At 45.5% G+C, this 24434-nt stretch overlaps 1 long non-coding RNA gene across 1 annotated transcript in view; it reads left to right on the top strand.

Annotated features, from left to right (window-relative positions):
• The window catches only part of LOC134935458 (uncharacterized), a 52610-nt gene that overhangs the window by 12663 nt on the left and 15513 nt on the right, over positions 1-24434 (top strand). Inside the window, exon 3 of the long non-coding RNA XR_010180154.1 lies at positions 20657-20825. This is a non-coding gene — a long non-coding RNA (uncharacterized LOC134935458). The remainder of the gene's footprint in view (positions 1-20656; positions 20826-24434) is intronic.

The raw sequence follows: 24434 nt of genomic DNA on the forward strand, positions 1-24434 counted from the left end.
ATTAATCGCTCGTGCGAATAGTTATGGACATAAGAAGTTTATGTCCATTTACTATTATTTGCACTTAATTATCCATGCGGCGGGAAACCCAGTTTCCCTCCCACCTGAGCTGTTGGAAATAGTCACAGCCCACCTGTATGAATCAACCTATGACCTTTTGTTATAATGCGAGGAGGAATTCCTGTGTCCAATGAACAATGAGATTGTAGGGACCATTGAATTGTATTGTGTGTGGGGCATAAATAGACAAGCCGATCACATCCAGCTCTCACTCTTCAACGGTTATCATTGCTGAAAATCGGGAGCTGGATGTCCAGAGGCGCATGCGATCGTTTCCTTTGTGCGTAAGTTTTCTCCGCAATCATATTGTCTTTCTTGTGGTTATGGGCCATATCTCTCTCTCTCTTCTCCTCTTTCTCTCATAGTCTCTTAAACGTAATAGTATTGTATTGTATTTCCTGTGTAGTTATCTGGTTAGGTAGTCTATGTTATATTGTAGTGTATGACTTGTATTGTATTAATTCTTTTGCAAGTATAACATTCATAATATATATATTAGGCGTTGGACCCTAAGCACGGTATCTGTGTATTTCTTATAGTGTTAAGTATTCTCAGAGCGTCGGTGACGCTCAAACAGCTTTCAAGTTAATAAGGTTACACTGTGTTGCATCTACACCCTATCTCTACACTAAGGTTTTACAGCATATTACATTGTTTATGGTTTAGATATAAAGGTTTAACATTGTGAGCGTCTGCGCCGCTCGTGATCTCCTCGTGGTCTCGAGCGTCCGCTACGCTGATAGCGTAGCATTACGATAGTCGCTCACCTATAAGTGTGCCCGATACCAACAGCGTATTCTCGTGAGCGTCTGTATCGCTCGAGCAGCCCGCTCCCGATACAGCGCCCGTTACGCTATAGTGAACCATTACGTTAGTCAGCAGCCAATAGCGTGCCTGCCTGTGATCTCTTGGCCGTGAGCGAACGTGACGCTTGAGCGTCTCGACCATGGCTAAGCGATTGTTACGCAACGAGCGTACCCTTATGGTACTTCATACGTAAATAGCGTACAGTGTTCTTAGACCTCATAAAGGGTTTTATATAAGATAAATATTTAGCTTTATCAATTGGCGGCTCGTCCTGTCCTTCACATATCTCTGCTAGGTAATTTCAGCAGACATTATCCATCAGCAAAGGGCGGGAGATCATATTCTTCGCAGTGCTGACGGGATAAGCGTCTGCTTCGCTTAGTAAAGGGTGCTGAAGGAATCCGGAACCGGAGGTAAGAACAACACGCTAGTGTCTTTTAAAACTGTTTATTTCTGTCTTGCGTACACACGCACATATCTGCATTTCTTTTTCATTCGTGTATTTTCATATATCACTCTCCTGTTTGCCATTTTATAATTGATAAAACGTGCTAAGAGAGATTTGTCGCTATTTCATAGTTAAAGTGTAAAACCCACACGCAACTCTACCTAAGGTAAAAGGAGAGATTGGTGTGTTGCGCGGTAGACGATCGAGGATCATCTACATTGATAAACGTGTTAGTTGTGTTACGGTGGACATTGGTTTTGTGTACACGTGTCTCTAACAAAGGGCTGAGACTCGCGTACGCAAAGGCCGACGCACGCAGCGTAAATTACGCAACGGAGCGTCTGGGTACGCCCACGTAACTCAAGTCACACGATAGTGTTGATTTTTAAGTAGCGCAACAGGCGATAAGTAGCGCAACAGGCGATAAATAGCGCAACAGGCGATAAGTAGCGCAACAGGCGATAAATAGCGCAAATCTATTTTAAATCCGAAATTTAGATTAACAGATCCTTCTCCAAATTCACAACACATCTGGTCTAAAGAAAATTTCTGCGCAGAAATAGAAATAGAAGCAAAAGTGTACGTGTGGTGAGTGAGTGTTTTGTATATATAAGTTTATACAATTTTACAGGTTGAACCACAAGAAGTCGAGTTCTCGCAGAGGTACATACATGTAAGTGACGTGCATGGTGGCTAGGGAGGCATCTCTGGTTAAACATAAAATTTGAGCAGTAGAGAATAGTAGACCAGGAGGTCATACTACAGACCGGGAGGTCCAGGTACAGCGGACTAAGAAGTCTGCCATAAAAGAGAAAAGGGCACAACCCAGGGGGTTGGTGCAAAACCCATATAGGCCAATAAAGCTCTGGCTGAAGGAATTCGCAGCCGAAATTTTCGATTCCACTGGTCGCTCAGCACATAAGATTAGTTGCTTATGTGCTGAACGATTGTACCGCACGTAATTGTGTACATTAGTTAATCTGACCAGTACCATTTGTGTACAAACCCGGTCGTAAAACTATTTGTACACTCTAATGTGATTTGTGTAATTTTTTATTTTCTGAAGGGAAGTTCGCTGGTCACTCAGGAATTGTCCAACAACCAATAGTTACTGGAAAGAGTAAGTGTTCTGCGGATATCCCTCGCATGTTCCAGTAAATAGAGGTTCATAGGGGCCCTGGGTCGAGTACGCCAGCACTAAGGCAGTGTGTGGGTCGTATTGGTCGGCGTGGGCGAGTGAGTGGGGTACTCGGTAAACCACCACCGTCAGCCTATCGTGAACATTTTGGTTTTTGTAAGGGTTCGCTGAAGACCCTGAAACAAGGTCAGAGGTGGTGAAAGCAACGCCTGCAAGTTATGGGGGCCAATTGTTCAGGAAGGGGGCGATCAACCTCGGTTCGGGTTGATTCAGTAAACCGACCAGTCGGGTCGGCAAGGTACGTAATGTGTGAAAAATATGGTTCACATACAGAGGTTTTATGTGATGAATGGGAGAGAATGACAGTGCATGACGGGGAGAAATTCCCAAGAGTAGGTAGCTTTAGCCCAGAAGTGTTGCAAAATTTAAGGAGGAGGATATGTCTCATTAAATCAGCAAAGAGACGAATCCAACATTATGATTATTTGCAGCTATGGCAACAGGAGGGTGAAATACAGAGAGGATTGGCTCAGGCGGCGGGATCTGGCCCTATCAGAAAACTGATAGCCACGGCCCCGCCGCCACCATACATATCAGGAGAGAAATTGGTTGCGGAGAATGACGCATCAGGGGGTAACAAACAGGCACTTAGCAACTGTATAAATGTTAAGGATAATGTTGATAAGTTAACCCATGCAAGTATTAACCCGTGCAAGTTGTACCCTGTTTTGAACTTTCCCCAGGAGTGTGATCAGGAAGACGAATCGGCAACAATATCGGCGCTCTCTCTAGCAGCCACCATAGCAGAGACAACAGTAGGCACGGCTCCACCCACGAGATTAGTAACAAAAGCCCCTAGCGGAGGGATAGGTGAGGTCGTATCTACAGGTTGCCTTATTGACAGATGGGAAGGACCATACCAAGTCTTATTGACTAGCACTACAGCATTGAAGGTTGCCGAGAGAGAGACTTGGGTTCACTCGTCCCACTGTAAGAAGGTTGCTGATCCAGAGAGGTCCCGTGATAAGGAACAGACGGTAGAGGAAGTTGTATCACTGGAGTGTCTGTTCCAGGAGGACTGAGGCGGCACCTGAGCATCGAGAATCACAAGATCAAAAGCAGTTGTCGATCCCCCGTTTCCCTTTTATTGTTTTTCTCCACTTCCCATCCCCTCTCCCTCAAATTATTTTCTCCCCCTTCTCATTCTTCTTCGTTTCCTCCTAAGATGGACTTGCCTCAAGAGACTGTGATCCGGATTTTCCTGTTGACCATGATGTTGACCAGAGCAGTCTGTTCCGGCGAGAGTACCATGGAGTTCGAGAGAGGTTCTGGAATGGGTTCTGATGACAGAGATGGAGGCGTAGTTTTCCGAGAACAACATAATCAACAAGCAAAGGCGTGTATCAGAAAACGATCCGATAGCATTGACCATAGAAGGAATTGTGAAGGATTGTTAGCTGAAGAAAACTGTATCTGTAGGCTCTGTGACAACGTTGTCGAGGATGGGTGCATTAAGAAATGCCAATCCAGTTTTAATATCCACATGGACCGGCATCCATTGAGTGACTATCACTCCTTAGTGGGTAGTGTGCTAAATCAAACAGATTGTTGGGTATGCTCTCAAGTACCTCAAGGTCATAGCAAATCAGGACTAGTACCATTTCCTTTAACGATAGGGGAGGTACTTGAGCTAAGTGGTGGGAGGCCGGTGGACAGGAGGTTTAATATCTCCAGTCCTCCTAGTTTGAAGCTCCACCAATATCATGTGGATAGATCCCTCATATGTTTTAACATTTCCAATCCCCGAAAGCCGGGAAATTGGGAAGTGTCATGGAGTAACCAAACCATGACCTTTTCATATAGAGCAGATAGAATGCCGACAGATACAGAACTTATACGCCACATAGCCAGTAGAGGAAAATCTTTCCGATATAGGTATACCCTAGGAAATAGGATTACGAGAGTTGGAGAGGTATCACCAGGATACTGTGCACATATCGTTCAAGCTGATACGTGTACTAGACAGATGGGAGAATTAGGATTAGGAGATTTCACATGGAAGATGTGTAATATGGTCATGTCCTACTCCGTCCCATATGTTCTCCCCGATGATGCATATTTCATATGCGGGAGGAAGGCGTATAAGTGGCTTGCCCCAAACTCGGAAGGATTGTGTTATATTGGAAAAGTACTGCCTGAAGTAATGACTGTATCACATGCCAAAATGAAAGATATACACCGTGTTGCCCAAGCTCCTTATACTCACACCCATTACGAGCACGTAGTTAAACGGCACCTGATAGAAAGAACAGAGCATCCGGCCTCTGACATGATCCATGAATCCACCGGGATTCAGTTTCTACTTGCGTTAGACATCACTCGCACCGCCAGAGGAGTGTTGAATTATAAATACATATCTGCGCTCGCAAATTTGTTAGACAATATCACAGAAATGTATGATGACACGTTTAGGTATACTGGAAGAGAACTTCAAGCTTATAAAACAGAACTAGTTCAGCATAGAATGATTCTCAATTATCTCACAGCAGTAACAGGTGGATATTGTGTCACACTGGCAACGCAGTACGGCGTGAAATGTTGCACATATATTACAAATAGTACCGAGGACCCGGTCGAGGTCATAGACCAAAAGATGGACGATATTCTCCAACTGAAGTGGGAATTTCGCAGGAGACACAATCTCACCCTTGCTGCTGTGAGTAATGAGCTGACTGGTTGGGTGTCATGGTTGAACCCGCGAAATTGGTTCTCCGGTTTAGGAGAATGGGCTCAAGGAGTCATAATGGATGTAGGGAAGTTTCTCCTATGTATCTTAGGTGTTATCATAACGATTGGCTTGATATTTAGATGCGGTCAGGCTTTAACGAAGTGCAAACGAAGTACCAGGGTGATGAGTTTAAGGAGTGAGGAAACTGTAATTCCCATGGATTTGATTTACGACCCGACGGTAGAAACAATGATGTAATGAAAATGCGATTATACGGTCCGTTTCTTTCACCTGTTTTTCCATTTTCCTCCAAGGTAAAAAGACCCGCTTGGACGAGGAATTTGATGAGCCGATATACAGACAACAGATGGATTAAAGAAGAAGTTTTGACAACCTGATACACAGATTTTTGATGAACTTTGCCATAGATCCCCAGTTTCCCTAGAAATTTTAAAATTACGCTAGCCCAACACTTTTGTAAATCTATGGACATTGACAAAGCTTTTGCTCGCACCTTATGGGCAAAAGCACAAAGAAGACTGCATTCAACAGACACCGAACAAGACTTCAACCGACAAATGTTCATTTACCTGACATAGAATACCACTGCATTTACCGTAATTATGTCTTTTCTTCATCTCTACAACCTTCAGGTAATTACACACATAGTATAGGGAATACAGGCACAGATATCAGCAATCACATATTCCCCCATTCATGTATCATCAACTAAAATGTGCTCCCCATTTTGTTACAACCACAGCCGAAAAGAGCTCGGTAAAGTTTGACAGCCCATCCACAGACCCGTACCACGGGATAAGAAGGAATTCAAATGTATACTTCGCAATGCCTCGAAGCTTGATTTAAAACACGTACGGCACGATGATACATGACCCCCAAACACGGATCCATACACACATGCTTCTGCTATCACACTAGGTCATACCCTTTTCCTACCTTCTCCTCTCCTCCCCTACCCAACCATGTAAATGTATTAACCCCTGACATATATTTTTCTCTTTTTGAAATGTTTTAGGAAGTGGCAGTTATTGTTGACTGCCAAAGGGTGGACTGTCAAAGTCAGAAAAATATCACGATGCACACTGCCATATTTGCACCTCACACAGGTCTGCGCTGCGTATGCGTGCGCTCTCCCGTGCGTGTGCATACTCGCTGTTGCGGGCACCCGCGGGCGCGCGGTATGTGCATTTACGGTAGAGTTCATGTGTTCGTAGCGTGCGACTCAATCGTTACATATTTTCACTATATAATGTATTTTGTAGACCATGGTCCCTTTGATAGATTCTGAAAGTTTGGTTAATGTAGAATGTTCATGAACAGAGAAATCCCCCTTTGTTTGATACGAAGGGTCAGACAGGAGTAATACAGTGGTGTTTAGTATCCATCGGAAGAGTATCTAATTAGCAATATTCCGGTGTTGGTTTGAAGCGGATTAATCGCTCGTGCGAATAGTTATGGACATAAGAAGTTTATGTCCATTTACTATTATTTGCACTTAATTATCCATGCGGCGGGAAACCCAGTTTCCCTCCCACCTGAGCTGTTGGAAATAGTCACAGCCCACCTGTATGAATCAACCTATGACCTTTTGTTATAATGCGAGGAGGAATTCCTGTGTCCAATGAACAATGAGATTGTAGGGACCATTGAATTGTATTGTGTGTGGGGCATAAATAGACAAGCCGATCACATCCAGCTCTCACTCTTCAACGGTTATCATTGCTGAAAATCGGGAGCTGGATGTCCAGAGGCGCATGCGATCGTTTCCTTTGTGCGTAAGTTTTCTCCGCAATCATATTGTCTTTCTTGTGGTTATGGGCCATATCTCTCTCTCTCTCTCTTCTCCTCTTTCTCTCATAGTCTCTTAAACGTAATAGTATTGTATTGTATTTCCTGTGTAGTTATCTGGTTAGGTAGTCTATGTTATATTGTAGTGTATGACTTGTATTGTATTAATTCTTTTGCAAGTATAACATTCATAATATATATATTAGGCGTTGGACCCTAAGCACGGTATCTGTGTATTTCTTATAGTGTTAAGTATTCTCAGAGCGTCGGTGACGCTCAAACAGCTTTCAAGTTAATAAGGTTACACTGTGTTGCATCTACACCCTATCTCTACACTAAGGTTTTACAGCATATTACATTGTTTATGGTTTAGATATAAAGGTTTAACATTGTGAGCGTCTGCGCCGCTCGTGATCTCCTCGTGGTCTCGAGCGTCCGCTACGCTGATAGCGTAGCAGTACGATAGTCGCTCACCTATAAGTGTGCCCGATACCAACAGCGTATTCTCGTGAGCGTCTGTATCGCTCGAGCAGCCCGCTCCCGATACAGCGCCCGTTACGCTATAGTGAACCATTACGTTAGTCAGCAGCCAATAGCGTGCCTGCCTGTGATCTCTTGGCCGTGAGCGAACGTGACGCTTGAGCGTCTCGACCATGGCTAAGCGATTGTTACGCAACGAGCGTACCCTTATGGTACTTCATACGTAAATAGCGTACAGTGTTCTTAGACCTCATAAAGGGTTTTATATAAGATAAATATTTAGCTTTATCACTTGTAACTCCCTTCCCGTATACCTGAAGGTGTCGTCATACATCTCAGTGATATTATCTATCAAGTTCGCCAGCGCATGGATATACCTATAATTTATAGTTCCTCTGGCCGTACGGGTGACGTCTAATGCGATAAGGAACTGAATCCCGGTGGATTCGTGGATCAAATCAGAGGCTACGTGCTCTGTCCTTTCTATGAGGTGTCTCTTAACGATGTGTTCATAGTGAGTATGAGTATAAGGAGCCTGTGCACTGCGGTGAACATCTTTCATCTCATCATGGGTTATGGTCATGACTTCTGGCAACACTCTTCCAACATAACACAATCCTTCTGAGCTCTGGGCAAGCCACTTGTACGCTTTCCTCCCACATATGAAATAGGCATCATCAGGGAGAACATATGGGACAGAATATGACATTACCATATTGCAAACTTTCCAAGTGAAAAACCCAATCCCTAGTTCTCCCATCTGCTCTGTACAAGTATCTGGCTGGATAATATGAGCACAGTACCCTGGTGATACTTTTCCAACCCACATGGTCTTGCTTCCTCGAGCATACCTATACCGGAAATACCTTCCACTGTTGGCTATTTGGCGTACAAGTTGTAAGTCTATGGGCATCTTATCAGCTCTGTGTGAAAAGGTCATGGTCTGGTTATTCCAGGTCACTTCCCAATTTCCCGGTTTTCGGGAATTGGAAATGTTGAAACACACTAAGGATCTATCTACATGATACTGGTGGAGCTTTAAACTAGGGGGCCTAGAAATATTGAATTTCTTGTCCACCTGACTCCCACCCCGTAATTCGAGTACCTCATCTATAGCTAAAGGGTATGGTATTAATCCTGATTTGCTCTGACCTTGAGGTACTTGTGAGCACACCCAGCATTCTGTCTGGTTTAAGACCTTACCCACTAGTGAGTGGTAATCACTCAATGGATGACGGTCCATGTTGATATTAAGGCTGGACTGACATCTCTGGATGCACCCATCCTCAACTATGTTCTCACAATTCCTACAAATGCAATTTTCTTCAGCCAATAACCCTTCACAGTGCCTCCGAACTCCCTGACTACCAGATCGTTTTCTGATACTCGCCTTTGCTCGAGTGATGTGTTGGTCTTGGAATTCTACAAATCCGTCCTCGCCATCAGAACCCATTCCAGATCCTTTCTCGACCTCTCTGGGACCCTCACCAAAACAGACTGTTCTGGTCAACATCAGGGTTAACAGGAAAACCCGAAATGCAGTCTCTTGGGGTAAGTCCATCTTGTTAAGGGGAGAAAAAGGAAACAAGAAGGAGGAGGAAAAGGGAAGGAGAGAAGGAGGGTAGTGGGAGATGGAGAAACTAATAAAAAAGAAAAACTGGTACGACAACCGCCTCTTGGTCTTGTTGTTCTCCGCGCTCAGGTGCCGTGACAACAGTCCTGCCTCTCAACCTTCCCGGAACAGACACTCCAGTGATACGATGTTCTCTCCGAGTCAGCGACCTTTCTGTAGAGAACATAAATCTTGTATTTCAATGTGTTTAACTGTTGTATGAAGTAAACCATCTTTGGAAAGTGAAAAGAGAGGGGAAATAATAAAAAGAAAATTTGTCAGATTTGCGTTCACCATCAGGCTGTCACACCATCATGTATATCGGTATCTATGCACAGTCTATCTTCACCAGTATTCCCATTCTCCACCTTTTTTGCATGACCAGGCACACTGATACTGGTGTCCCTATGCTAGTGAGATATATTGGATTTAGGCAGAGCTCTGAAAGACCGAGTAGGCATGTGGCGTTTGAACTATAATCCTGTCAGTGAACGTAAAAGGATGAAGAGGAAGCTTTGAACACAAATCACAGAGTTTAGTAACAGGTAAGTTTGTAAAGGCAAAGAAGATTTTACAAAGTTTGACATCTGGATTGGGCACTACGGGGAATGATTCCCTAATCGGTCTGTTCCCCTTAAAAAAAATTTTTATGTGTGTTATATCTCTACTGGGACTATCCCAGCCATCAATCCAGTGTCTTGTCCATTCTAAGTTCATAGGGAACCCGGTATCCTTGAGATAATTTCCTCTACCTGTGATGGACATGCATCTAAAAAGTGGAATGCAATATTAGTCTCCGTGGGTATTTAACATATTTTGTGCTTCCTGGGTGGGAGCACTCTATATGTATACCATCTCTAACAAAACTCCTGTTAAGTTACTTAGAGGTCACTTCTGCTAGAGAGAGAAGCAGAAGTTTAGAGGCCTCCTCCTAACCCCAGTAAGTTCTGTCAAAAGGGTAAAGTTGCATTTATTCTGTTCTTCCCATTAACCGAATCTGTGTTTTATATATGTGGCTCGTGATTCCTTAATATATGTCCCTTGATCCCGTCTATGTGTTTAATAACGTGGCTTGTTTACTCTGTCTAGGGGTCTATATTGGCTATGTGCTGTACTACTCGTAGAATTTCTAGCAAAATGTCCTTTATTTTTACAAATGTAACATATTCTCGGTCTTTTGTTACTACTAGGGTTTTGGGGATTGGGCTGATGAGACTTTGGTGTAAGAGCCTGCATACTTTCAATCCTCAGCCTCTCCTCTTGTAGTTTCCTACGCCTAACAATATTCCTATGGTGTTCAATTGCGCACTCTCTAAGGCAAGCTACTGTGACCCCTCTCCAACCAGGCAAAGAGGTTTGTACTCTGTCCCTCACTGTCTTATCGAGTCCGTCCATCAGCACAGAGACAGCCACCTCTCTGTAATTTTCATCGTTCCCTGCATCCGATACCCCTATGTATCTATCCATTATGTGCAGGGCCCGATGGAAATATTCAGATGCCATTTCATTTTCCCTCTGCTTTATGGAGAAAATTTTCCTCCACTTAGCAGTTGTGGGGAAATACAACTCTAGTTGTCTGTTAATTTGCTCTAAGTTCTCCTGATTGAGTTTGTCAGTCATACGACTATCCGACTCTAATCTACAATCAGTGATGAATTTTTTTTGGGTGTCAATATTAGGGGGTAGGCACGCTTTTAAAAATATCCGCCAGTGTTTGTTTGTTGGTTCATAAGCATTACCCAGATCTCTGATAAATTTCTGACATCTGGCTAAATGCTTCAGAGGGTCGGGGAATTCTGAAATGATTGATCGCAGCTCATCTCTGGGCCACGGGCAATACATTGCATTATTCCTGGTGAGGATTACTCCCTGAATATCGGTTCCCCCATTGGGAGTTACTATTTCCAAGACAGGGTGTAATTCTACCATTCCGTTCCTAATCTGTTTACAGTGAGGTGTTGTTGTCTCTGTGCAATGAACTGTCTCACACTTACCGGTAGCTGTGACCTAACCCGTTCTTTCATTGGGGAATATTGTTACTGCACTACCTGGTTGGACAGGCCCCACCTGAGTTTCCTGCAAGGTGACTGCTTGGAGGAGAGCTGCGATTTGGCTGAATCCTTCATCTTCCTGTGACCTAAAACTTGGAGAGACTTCAAAACAGGATACATTTTGCAAAAGTTAGGGTTAATACATTGCTCTTTCATATTACTATCATTTACGGATGTATCATTGACTGTAGCCTTCTGTTCCCCTTCGACCTGTGTCGACAATGGTGTGTTTGTGTTCTCATTCCCGCTAGGTTTAGAACCGGCTGCATATGTTAATTTCCCTTGCATATCGCCCTCTTGCTGCCATAAATTTAAACAATCTGTATGTCTAATCCTTTGTTTTCTGGATTTTATTAGACATATCCTACTCCTTACATTGTGTAGTACCTCTGGATCAAAACTACCTATCCCAGGAAATGATGCTTTATCCCCCACAGTCATTCGTGTCCATTCATCACAAAAGGTCTCAGTGTGGGGACCATACTTCCCCCACATTACCAACCGAGCTGAACCCCTGGGTCTCAATTCTGCTGTCTGAACCCTGACTGAGGAACGTCCCTGTGTTGTGCACTTGGCTCCCATTGTGGACCCTTTTAACACGGGAAAACTTCCTAAAATGCTCCAAACACAGTAGTCTAACGGTGGAAGTCCTTAAAGTTCTTCCACTAACTTCTTCTGCTCCGAGTACCACGGATCCGCCCTTTTTAGTAGACACGTGTAGCCAATGCAGGCCCTACTTTGGCCTATATCCCCTGGGCCTTTAGGAGTAACTTACAGTACCCAGTGAATATCTGCCTAAAAGACAATTTTTACACAAATCACGCTTGCATGTGCTCTACACAACGCGTATGATCAGGGCCGTTTCTAGACAATTTGGCTCCCAGTGCGAGATTTCAAAATGCGCCCCCCCCCCCAATTGCTCTAAAAAAAAAATGCGTGCCCCCCCCCCCCCATATAGCCATAAAAAGAAAAAGGCTCCCGACAAGGGTGTGTGGCCTAATTAAAATGGGTGTGGTCTCATTAAAGTGGGCGTGGCCTCATCTGATATCATCACACCCACCACGGGGGGGGGGGGGGGGAGAAATAAAAAAGTCCCCTTTTTACACATTACAGCAGGCAAGTGTCCCCATATTACACAGCGCGGCAGGCAGGTGTCCCCGTTTTACAAAGTGCAGCAGGCAGGTATCCCCATTTTACACAGTACACAGGCAGGTGCCCCCATTTTACACAGTGCGGCAGGCAGGTGCCCCCATTTTACACAGTGCGGCAGGCAGGTGCCCCCATTTTACAATGTGCAGCAGGCAGGTATCCCCATTTTACACAGTACGCAGGCAGGTGCCCCCATTTTACAAAGTGCAGCAGGCAGGTATCCCCATTTTACACAGTGCGGCAGGCAGGTATCCCCATTTTACACAGTACGGCAGGCAGATATCCCCATTTTACACAGTACGCAGGCAGGTGCCCCCATTTTACACAGTGCGGCAGGCAGGTATCCCCATAGGCAGGTGTCCCCATTTTACACAGTGCGGCAGCGGCAGGCAGGTTTCAAGTGGGGGGGGGAGGAAGGGGGAGAGGGGGGGAGAGAGAGAGAGAATACTTACGTCTTCCCGCTCTTCGGTCCCGCCGACTCACGTCCCTTGCGCCACCCCCTCCTTCCATGCTTATCTCCTTATCGACTCTCCCCGAGCGCTCCTGCTCAGGGGGCGGGGCTTCGCGGAATGACGCGTTTGCGTCGTGACGTCACGACGCAAACGTGTCATTCCGTGAAACTCCGCCCCCCAAGCAGGAGCGCTCGGGGAGAGGCGATAAGGAGTAACAAAGTGCCGCGGCGGGCGCCCCGTGCGGTTGCACGGCTCGCCCGCCGCTAGAAACGGCACTGCGTATGATGATGAGATTTACGCACAAATATGCAAAACTTCGTATCACGTTGCGCCACGTATTGCTCACACAACTGTGCGGTCCAATCGTACCGCTTATAGGGGGTCATTCCGAGTTGTTCGCTCGTTATTTTTTTCTCACAACGGAGCGATTAGTCGCTAATGCGCATGCGCAATGTCCGCAGTGCGACTGCACCAAGTAAATTTGCTATGCAGTTAGGTATTTTACTCACGGCATTACGAGGTTTTTTCGTCGTTCTGGTGATCGTAATGTGATTGACAGGAAGTGGGTGTTTCTGGGCAGAAACTGGCCGTTTTATGGGTGTGTGCGAAAAAACGCTACCGTTTCTGGGAAAAACGCGGGAGTGGCTGGAGAAACGGAGGAGTGTCTGGGCGAACGCTGGGTGTGTTTGTGACGTCAAACCAGGAACGAAACTGACTGAACTGATCGCAGATGCCGAGTAAGTGTGGAGCTACTCAGAAACTGCTAAGAAGTGTCTATTCGCAATTTTGCTAATCTTTCGTTCGCAATTTTGATAAGCTAAGATTCACTCCAAGTAGGCGGCGGCTTAGCGTGTGCAAAGCTGCTAAAAGCAGCTTGCGAGCGAACAACTCGGAATGAGGGCCATAGACACTTGCTATCTATAAGTTGTAGGATCACTGGAGTCTTCACACTGTGCTCCAAAACAGCCGGAGTGTAATACCAAGAAAACAACACCTTTAAAAAGCTTTATCACACTCCGTTGCACGTATTCACCTAGACCGTGCTCACCAAGTTCACCGAGTTTCACCGAGTTCACTGAGTTCACCAAGCGGGGTTCAATACATTCACACCTTTTTCAGCCCACACTAACACTCTATAGTTTTCTGATCAGAAAAATATCCTTTCCAGTTAACTGAAAGCTTTCCCCGGAGGTAATACAGTAGAAAAGGTTTTATTTAAACTAAATTTTGAAAACCGAGCAATTTGTGCTATTGTAGCGTGGCTACTGTTCCGCCCCTAAACTAAACAATGCTATTGTGTAATTTGTACTTAGCGGTCGTACCCTTACGCACGTTGCGTAAACACACGACCATGCGTATGTCTTTACGTTGCGTACGCAGTCCCGTACTTTGTTCGAGACACGTGTACAAAAACCGTACGTCCGCAATAGTACAAATCCCACACTTCTATAAATGTAAGCGATATTACCTATAATCGCTCACTTAACAACACAGTGTCTTTCTGTATAAACCTTTTTAACTAGGCCAGACTGTGTTTGTGTTTTACGTTTACTTCCTTAATATTTATTCTATATTTTTAACTAAATAGCAACAAATTTCTCCATCTTTTACACAGGTCTAAATGAATCTGGCAATAATCAATAATTCAAATGGTATGATTCAGATTGGATAGCTATCTTGCAGAACATACACTGATATAAATATACACATAATTATAATAATATTATATATAATATATATTTATATACTATATATAACTTGACTCTCATAGAACACCCACACAGTACACACCTACTGAAATGAATGCATTTCCTTTAAAGTCTCTAATTTGCATATCAATGCTGTGTGCTTTTTGACTGCCTGTTCAAGAGGGTTGTTCACTGCTAAGAAAAAGCAGTTACACAGGTTAATTTGCATTTCAATGCTATCTTATAGTAAGCAGAGTTAGCTAAATCTTAGAGGTAAAAGAAAAAACAAACAAAAAAAAAACTTTGTTTTTTTTATCTGTGTGTACTTCTTACATCAAGTATTCATCTCACTATTAACTTTCATTAAGCCCCATCTGAAACTATTTGTAATTGACTATGGCATGGGTTAAATAAATGCATTGGTAACTCATAAATGGTGATTGATTGTGACCAGGGAGAGCTGATTATTCTTGAGCAGACTGAAAATCAGCCATTTAGAAAAATTACCTTCCCAAAATGGCCGCTGCTCCTCCCCCTTCCACATCCATGAGGGTTACACAAAATGGTGGACAGGCCATGTGGTTAGTCCAAAATGGAGGACAGACCATGCGGCTTCCTTTGTCACAAAGAAATCACACACCATGCAAGCACCTGAAGTTGTTTTAGGCCTGAGTTAAAAATAAAACTATATCAAAGCTATGCAAACTTTTAAATATACTTTTAAACCTACTTAAACAGATAAACAATCCAATCTGAATCAAACACAATATGACCTATTTGAACCTTGTTTTGCAACAATAAAAATACATTTTAGCATCTTAAATATTATGAGAAACGCCTTGTCCCTTAAAATTTCATATCAGCGTCTTACTGATACCACAACAATACATTAACGTGGATGTTTTTTCATCAGCTTCTCAATGCGTCCATTGGAGCCGGTCAATTACAGCCGCGTTTGTAATGTACAGTGCATCATTAAGAACGTGATATCCCGTGAGAGCTCCCAATTGATAATGTCGATAGTATCTTAAACCATAAAGCTATACCTTTAAACACACTTTTACCATGGAGCCGCTGCGGCCGCTAGACTTAGTACACACGCTACGTACTCTGTACGCTATTTGCGTACAGAGTCCCGTACCTTGTACGGACTTAGCGTACAAACGCAGCGCTGGGGCTACAAAGTACACACAGCGCGCACACACTCTTGATATACTTTAAACCTTATTAGTAATGCAATGCAATGATATTATTACACTCTAAACCTTATGCAGCAAAGCACTGCAATGATGTTACACCTTAAACCTTATGCAGCGCTGATGGTACAAAGTACCCGCAGCGCGTACACAACTTATCAATACACTCTTAAACCCTATACAGTTAGGTAATGTAATACGCTTTAAACCCTAGCAGGGAAAAGAGGACACAACACAGATTTGTAGTTAAAACACTGGGCTCCGACACCTCAGCGTATATATCTGGAAGGGGATAACAATACAATTTATACACTACAATACAACAGGGTAAATGGCTACAGTCAATGTACATACGTGAGAATATTTGCTTGCGCAACCTGGTCCAGTCCTCCGCTAATCAGGTAGATAGCGTTAAGAGTCTTCTGACCGGCCAGGCAGCAACAGGCTTTTTATACACTACTTCCAAAAGCAATACAATGGATACTGTAATCCCTTTGTCCATTGGACACAGGAATGCACTTTTACAGTACAAGAGAGGTCATAGGTCGATTTGAATAGGTGGGCGATGTCTTTCTTAACTGCTCTTGTGGGTGGTCTCCTCTGGATTCCCGCCGCATACATAATATACAGTAAATACAGTTTAAACCTATATTCTGCTCCTGCACATAACTATCCTCAGAAACATGCGATCTTCCTCAAACCAAAAAGAAAAAAAGGCGCCTCTAAGAGCCTAAGCTGACATGCTGCTCGCTGCTCTCAAAAATATAGGGTATTAGCAACCCTACAAAGACAACAAAAAACGAGAATATAGAGAGCGCAAGCAGACTATATTAACAATATTTAATGATATTAAAACTGCACAAAAGAAACAGTAATATTGAATATATATATGCAATTAATACTAAATGAATAAAAAAATGGGATCCTCCAGCTTACAGTCCATTAAATGCAATAATGAATTCCAAGTGATACAGTCAAAAGCTCCTTCTATTTAGAGCAATGGATTAATCAATTTGTGTTTAAAATAATTTTGCAGATATTTCACTTCTCTCAGAAGTTGTTTATTCCGGAGAGTCACTTATCCTTTGTTAGATTTTTAAATAACAAATGTGCTGCTTGCTCCAGCACTTTATATTCCAAATGGATAACAGCTTTATATGTTGGAAAAAGTCTTCCAGTGTGCTCTACAGCGGCTCCGTCTACCGCTCTCTCTAAAGCACACTCGGAAAACCATTCAATGTGGTAACCGCTTACCGCATCCGGATGAGTTCAAATTAACGGCACTGAAGACCACCATACACCAGTAAGTAAGTATACTTTCTCCCTCTGAGGAAACGACCAGTGTATGTAGGTCGAGAAACGCGTCAGGGTCTTTCTGGACTTGGGATCCCGGCACTCTCCATTAATGCTGCTGACATCTATCATCTATTGCATCTTTCTGCACCGCACCATTGGATCCGTTCTCATTACAGCCACCCGCAGTGGTCCGCCTTGCTAAACGGGGACCGTGGCCGTCATCTATTCCACTCGGGAGTCCGCGGTGCAGCTGTCTGGTGTATGGTGGTCTTCAGTGCCGTTAATTTGAACTCATCCGGATGCGGTAAGCGGTTACCACATTGAATGGTTTTCCGAGTGTGCTTTAGAGAGAGCGGTAGACGGAGCCGCTGTAGAGCACACTGGAAGACTTTTTCCAACATATAAAGCTGTTATCCATTTGGAATATAAAGTGCTGGAGCAAGCAGCACATTTGTTATTTAAAAATCTAACAAAGGATAAGTGACTCTCCGGAATAAACAACTTCTGAGAGAAGTGAAATATCTGCAAAATTATTTTAAACACAAATTGATGAATCCATTGCTCTAAATAGAAGGAGCTTTTGACTGTATCACTTGGAATTCATTATTGCATTTAATGGACTGTAAGCTGGAGGATCCCATTTTTTTATTCATTTAGTATTAATTGCATATATATATTCAATATTACTGTTTCTTTTGTGCAGTTTTAATATCATTAAATATTGTTAATATAGTCTGCTTGCGCTCTCTATATTTTCGTTTTTTCCTCAAACCAACACCAGAATGTTTCCCTTAAAATACACTACAGCTGGATACCAAACACCACCTTGTAACCTTGTTCTGTCCCTTCCTATCCTGTAAAGGTGAATCCCTTTGTTCTGTAACCATTTTAAAGAGCTATTTCTTTCTGATGTGGTGCAGGGGGGCTATGTGTACAATGTGCACTATTTGGATTAAATATGTAATGTTTTGATAACCCTCCATGCGTTCACAAACTCTGCCGTAAATACCCATACCACGCACAGGACCGCGGGAGCGACCATACGCAAATTGCGGATATGTGCACGCACGGCGGAACAAGTGCACGCGCAGCGGGCATGTGTGTGTGGTTAGTACGTGATGTGTGTACTGGAATATTTTTCGACTTTGACATTCTCCATGCATCCCAGTCCTCAGCCTATATCCCCTACGGTTCTACAGCCATTCCTTAATGCAAGAAGCAGTTCCACGTTTGACCCACAATCCTCTAACCCCTCCATCAAGACATTCATACGGTTGGTTGACGAATCCATGAATAAATACACAAAGGCATCCAAACAAATACATCATAACCTGTCTAGACAGGAATGGCAGGCCCTCAGGGACCTTGGGTCTTATACAGATATAGTCATCCGCCCTGCTGACAAGGGGGGCGGGGTGGTAGTCTTGGATTTGGTATACTACAGGACCGAGATCTTGGCACAGCTGTCAGAACCCAACACATATAGGGGCCTGGACTCTGACCCGACGCTGCTCTACAAGCAGGAACTGGATGGGATTCTAAGTAACACCAGACTACAGGGGCTCATTTCTGATAAGGTCTTCAAGGCTCTCACGCAGGAGTTTCCGGTTGTTCCGATCTTTTTCACGGTACCAAAGATCCATAAGGATTTAGTCAGGCCTCCAGGGCGTCCCATCATTTCTGCCCGCCAGTCCCTGTATCAGCCCGTGTCGCAATTTTTAGATTGCATTCTCCAGCCTTTGGTCCACAAGCAAACAAGATGCCTGAAGGACACCACTTCCTTCCTTACCCTACTAGAGGCATTTAGGACTGTCCTGGAGGGGGCAATTCTGTGTACAGTGGATATCTGCAGCTTGTACACAAGCATCTCGCACACTGATGGTTTGGAGGCCATGAGGTCTTTTCTACATGAGGAGAGCATGACAGCGGTTGACATTGATTTCTTTTTGTCCCTGTTGGAGTTAACACTAACTAGGAACTATTTCATCTTCGATGGGTGTTTCTACCAGCAGAAAACTGGCTGCGCCATGGGGAGCAATGTGGCCCCCTCTTACGCCAATGTCTACATGCTGAAAGAGGAGACTTCCATGTTCTTCCAGGACCCAGTCACTGTACAGTCTATTGCACTCTTCACTAGATACATCAATGATATATTCAACATCTGGACGGGGGGTGAGCCGTCACTTAAACTTTTGCTGGACTCTATCAACTCCAGGCCTTCCCCCATCAGAATTACGTCCCAGTGGTCATTTTCCTCTATTAATTATCTCGATGTACTAGTGACCATCAAGGCGGGGTTGCTGCAAACCAGCATCTACAGTAAACCAACAGACAAGAACACTCTTCTGCGAGCTAACAGCCATCATCCCCGCCCCTTAAAACAGGGCCTACCGAAGTCCCAGATGATGAGGGCAGCCCGGATTAGTAGTCAGCCGGAGATGGTGGAACAAGAATTGGACGCCATGGTCTCCAAATTTTTGTCTAGGGGTTATGAGAAGACAGCACTTGACCTCATTAAGAGAGAAGTCCTGCTTATGCCACGAGATAAGCTGTTGCGCCCTTCAGTCAGACCCTCTGACAGTAGAATCACCTGGACCACCACTTTCGACACTTCAAGCCCAGTCTTGAACAGGGCAAACAGAGCTTTGTGGCCCATTATCTCAACGGATTCAAGTCTCCCTTTTAAGCACAAAACTCCCATGATGTGCTTCAGGCGGGGCCGCAATATCAAGGACATAGTGGTCCATACTGACATTACGAACATCTCTAAACCAGCAGTGACCAAAGGGAGTGGATCCTTTCTGTCAAAGAAACCAGGCTGCTATCGGTGCTTAGACTGCACTACGTGCAGCCACATGATTACAGGGTCAACATTCACTTTACCATTAACTGGAAGGAAGATCTCCATTCGTGATATATTATCCTGCACCTCTACCCACATCATTTACCTCATCATCTGTCCCTGCAGTTTGTATTATGTGGGGAAGACAATAAGGACTTTGCGTGAACGCATGGCACTGCATTGCTCTGCCATCAAGGCCGCTCTATCCGGTGCTTCATCTGACCAACCAGTAGCCCGGCATTTGCAAGAGGCCAAACACTCTTTGAGGGACCTTAAGCATATTATCATCGACCAGATCCCCAAGAGCCTACGGGGAGGTGACCGGGATGGCCGTCTTCTCCGCAAGGAAGCAACGTGGATTTTTGAACTCGACACCATCCACCCGGCAGGTCTCAATGAAAGAATTGCCTGGAGTATCTTCAGATAAAGTTGCACAGGACTGCCTGTCCTTATTATGGGATGGCTCGCTGGTACAGGTCCGTACCCCCCAAGTGAGGGGGCATCGGCCCGGGGCCCACCGAGGACGGCAGCCCACCAGGTGGTGTGGTCTGCCTTCCCAGTGTAGGGCACCCCATTCAGGATGTGTTTAGTTTTGTGCTATGTATATCATTGAGGTTCCTTTATGGGCATGCCTTCCGCTTCTAGTCCCTGTGGTTTAAGGCACAGTACAGGGTGAGGTGCATGCTCTATCCATCTGTAGTTGGTCCTTCATGTGTGGCGTATAATGTTTAATATATCAAGTTTTCTTTGCCTCTTTCATGTACACTGGCCATGGGGAGCCTTATGAACTACATTTGGGGCTCCAGTGTTATGTTTTATAATATAGTTTATATGGTATATGATTCAGCGTGCTGGTTTATGTATAGCCCTTTGTTACACTTCTTTTGTATCTGTCTGCAGCTCCCCTGCCTCCGCCCAGACGCCGCCGTGTGCGGGTTGCATAGCAACGGGCCGGCTGTGACGCAGTACGGGTGTCACCATTCGTCATCATTCCGCGCCGCCCGGCGCTGGGAACGGAGTCACGGGAGCCGCGATGCACGGGACTTGGCGGGCTTCTCTCTACTTATGGGTGAGTACACTTCACTTTCTTTTTTCTTTCACTCACACCTTGACAAAGGGGTTGAACTCCCCGAAACGTTGGTGCGCTGTTTATGTGATTGACAACTAATACACATCGCTCTTCATAAGACCCTGAGTGCCGCAGCAATTTGTTCCACTATTGATTAATCTCTCTGAGGGCACCGGGGCACAGACTTGACCGAGGGAGTGCCGGGCTACACAATTCTTTATATATATATATATATATATATACACATATATATACACATATATATACACACACACTTATTAGGATAGTAATACTGTATTTGGTGCTGCAGCTGCTGCTGTACTCAGCGGTGCAAGAGGGCGGGTACGGGTGGTACCCTTAAGAATTTAGCCTTGGGTACACCGTACCCATCGCCAACCGGCCGCTGCTCCCTCCCTCCGCTGCTGCTCACCGCTGATGCTGCGAGGGGAGGAGAGCGCAGCGTGCACCTCTCCTGCCCCTCAGTGTCTACCTTCAATTCAGCGCCGGCCCGGCTCGGCGCTGAATTGAAGGTAGACACCCGCACTGCCGCTGGAGACTGAGGGGTAGGAGAGGCGCATGCTGCGCTCTCCTCCCCTCACACAAAGGACAGCAGCGGTGAGCAGCAGGGGAAGGGGGGGGCATGTGTACCTGGCACTGGGGCATATCTGGCATATCTGGCACTGGGGGGACATGTGTATCTGGCACTGGGGGCATGTCTGACACTGCGGGAACATGTGTATCTGGCCAGTACTTGTGGTTCATTGAAATGCAATCCAGAAGTTAGGCTAGCGGGCACTTCCGGGTGCCGCTAGCCGTGAAAAGTGATGATGCTGTTCTACCAATGGGGGACCTTGAGAAAGTTAACCAGCCCAGCAGCATCCTCTCCCTGGCCCCGGCCAAAGGTCTCTTCAACGAGCCCGGCCCGGGAGCAGCAGCAAGCAATGGTCGGAGCCGGGTACACTACACTCGCTGCCACCCCAGCTCCCGCACTCTCACTGAACTGGCCAGAGCGGCGACTGAGAACTGAAGGGGACCCAGCACAGAGGTTATTTTTAATTACATTATTTGCATGATCATGTTAGTGTAAGGGTTAGGGCGTCCCCGGTCACAGTGTATGGTTTGGGGACTGGACAAAGAGCATCGTTGTTGTGCAATGGTTTTAGCGATGAAACCATTCGCACAGCCGATCGCAAGGAGATTGACAGGAAGAGTGCGTTTGTGGGTGGCAACTGACCGTTTTTGGGAAAATACAGATGTGTCCAGGCGTTTGCAGGGCGGGTATCTGACGTCAATTTCCGAGACCTCCGTCGCTAGAATCATCGCACAGGATAAGTAACTACAGGGCTAGTCTTGTTTTGCACAAAATGTGTTTGTGTCGCTCGGTTGCACATGCCATCGCACACTTGCAAAGCAAAAATACACTCCCCCGTGGGTGGCGACAACGCGTTTGCACGGCTGCTAAAAGTAGCTAGCAAGCGGCCAACTCAGAATGAGGGCCACAGTCACAGGTAAACAATAGCATAACGTAAAGCAAAGGAGGCCCCAACTGTGTCTATCTCAGAATCAGGACCTCTGAGGAGTGACCCCGCCCTCTTGACAGGCCCCTCTCCCTCAACAGACTCCGCCCTCATTAGGGCTGCTTCTATAAATTTCCCCGGGCTGGTGTTCGATACCAATCTGCCCCTGGCAGCTACTATGGGGCCCAGAGCTGAGAGAGGCCACCTTCCCTGTCACAGTTACATGTGTTATATACAGCCCTGCAAGTGGGCGGGTACAGCGTACCCTTAAGAATTTTGACGTGGGTACGCCGTACCCACTCCGCCGCACCGCTCACTGTGACTGTGATGCGCTCACCGTGTTCCCCTGCTGCCGCTGTTCGCCTCTGCATCGGCGCCTCCCCTTCTCAGCCTGCTGGGAGAGTGATCGTGACGTCAGGGGGGCTGGCTGGGCGCGCCGTGACTCGTGAGGCTTGAGCAGTGGCAAGTAGCAGGGACACACAGGGCAGGAGAGCCACGTCGCATTAGGCGCAGCCTAGTGTGTGGAGCCTGGGACGGGGAGCAGCCTGAATCTGACTGCTTGAGTGAGGTACAGACAGTGGCCCTCATTCCGAGTTGATCGGTCGCAATGCGAATGTAGCAGAGTTACACACGCTAAGCCACCGCCTACTGGGAGTGTATCTTAGCTTCTTAAAAGTGCGACCGAAGTAATCGCAATATTGCGATCACAAACCTCGTAGCAGTTTTGGAGTAGCTTCAGACTTACTCTGCCTGTGCGATCAGTTCAGTGCTTGTCGTTCCTGGTTGACGTCACAAACACACCCAGCGTTCGCCCAGGCACTCCCACCGTTTCTCCGGCCACTCCTGCGTTTTTTCCGGAAACGGTAGCGTTTTCAGCCACACGCCCCTAAAACGCTGTGCTTCCGCCCAGTAACACCCATTTCCTGTCAATCACATTACGATCGCCGGAGCGATGAAAAAGCCGTGAGTAAAATTACTTTCTTCATAGCAAAGTTACTTGGCGCAGTCGCAGTGCGAACATTGCGCATGCGTACTAAGCGGATTTTCATTGCGATGCGATGAAAAATACCGAGCGAACAACTCGGAATGAGGGCCAGTGTACAGACAGTGTACTGTCTGCACTAGTCCAGTATATGTATATATGCTATTAAACAATTCCAGCGGCCTGAGGCAGTGTATATATATATATATATATATATATATATATATATATATATATACACTGCTCAAAAAAATAAAGGGAACACTAAAATAACACATCCTAGATCTGCATGAATGATATATTCTTATTAAATAATTTGTTCTTTACATAGTTGAATGTGCTGACATCAAAATCACACAAAAATTATCAATGGAAATCAAATTTATTAACCCATGGAGGTCTGGATTTGGAGTCACACTCAAAATTAAAGTGGAAAAACACACTACAGGCTGATCCAACTTTGATGTAATGTCCTTAAAACAAGTCAAAATGAGGCTAAGTAGTGTGTGTGGCCTCCACGTGCCTGTATGACCTCCCTGCAACGCCTGGGCATGCTGCTGATGAGGTGGCAGATGGTCTCCTAAGGGATCTCCTCCCAGACCTGGACTAAAGCATCCGCCAACTCCTGAACAGTCAGTGGTGCAACGTGGCGTTGGTGGATGGAGCGAGACATGATGTCCCAGATGTGCTCAATTGGATTCAGGTCTGGGGAACGGGCGGGCCAGTCCATAGCATCAATGCCTTTGACTTGCAGGAACTGCTGACACACTCCAGCCACATGAGGTCTAGCATTGTCTTGCATTAGGAGGAACCCAGGGCCAACCGCACCAGCATATGGTCTCACAAGAGGTCTGAGGATCTCATCTCGGTACCTAATGGCAGTCAGGCTACCTCTGGTGAGCACATGGAGGGCTGTGCGGCCCCCCAAAGAAATGCCACCCCACACCATTACTGACCCACTGCCAAACCGGTCATGCTGGAGGATGTTGCAGGCAGCAGAACATTCTCCTTGGCGTCTCCAGACTCTGTCACGTCTGTCACATGTGCTCAGTGAGAACCTACTTTCACCTGTGAAGAGCACAGGGCGCCAGTGGCGAATTTGCCAATCTT

The sequence above is a fragment of the Pseudophryne corroboree genome, chromosome 6, assembly GCF_028390025.1.
Source record: "Pseudophryne corroboree isolate aPseCor3 chromosome 6, aPseCor3.hap2, whole genome shotgun sequence".
Classification (NCBI taxonomy): domain Eukaryota; kingdom Metazoa; phylum Chordata; class Amphibia; order Anura; family Myobatrachidae; genus Pseudophryne; species Pseudophryne corroboree.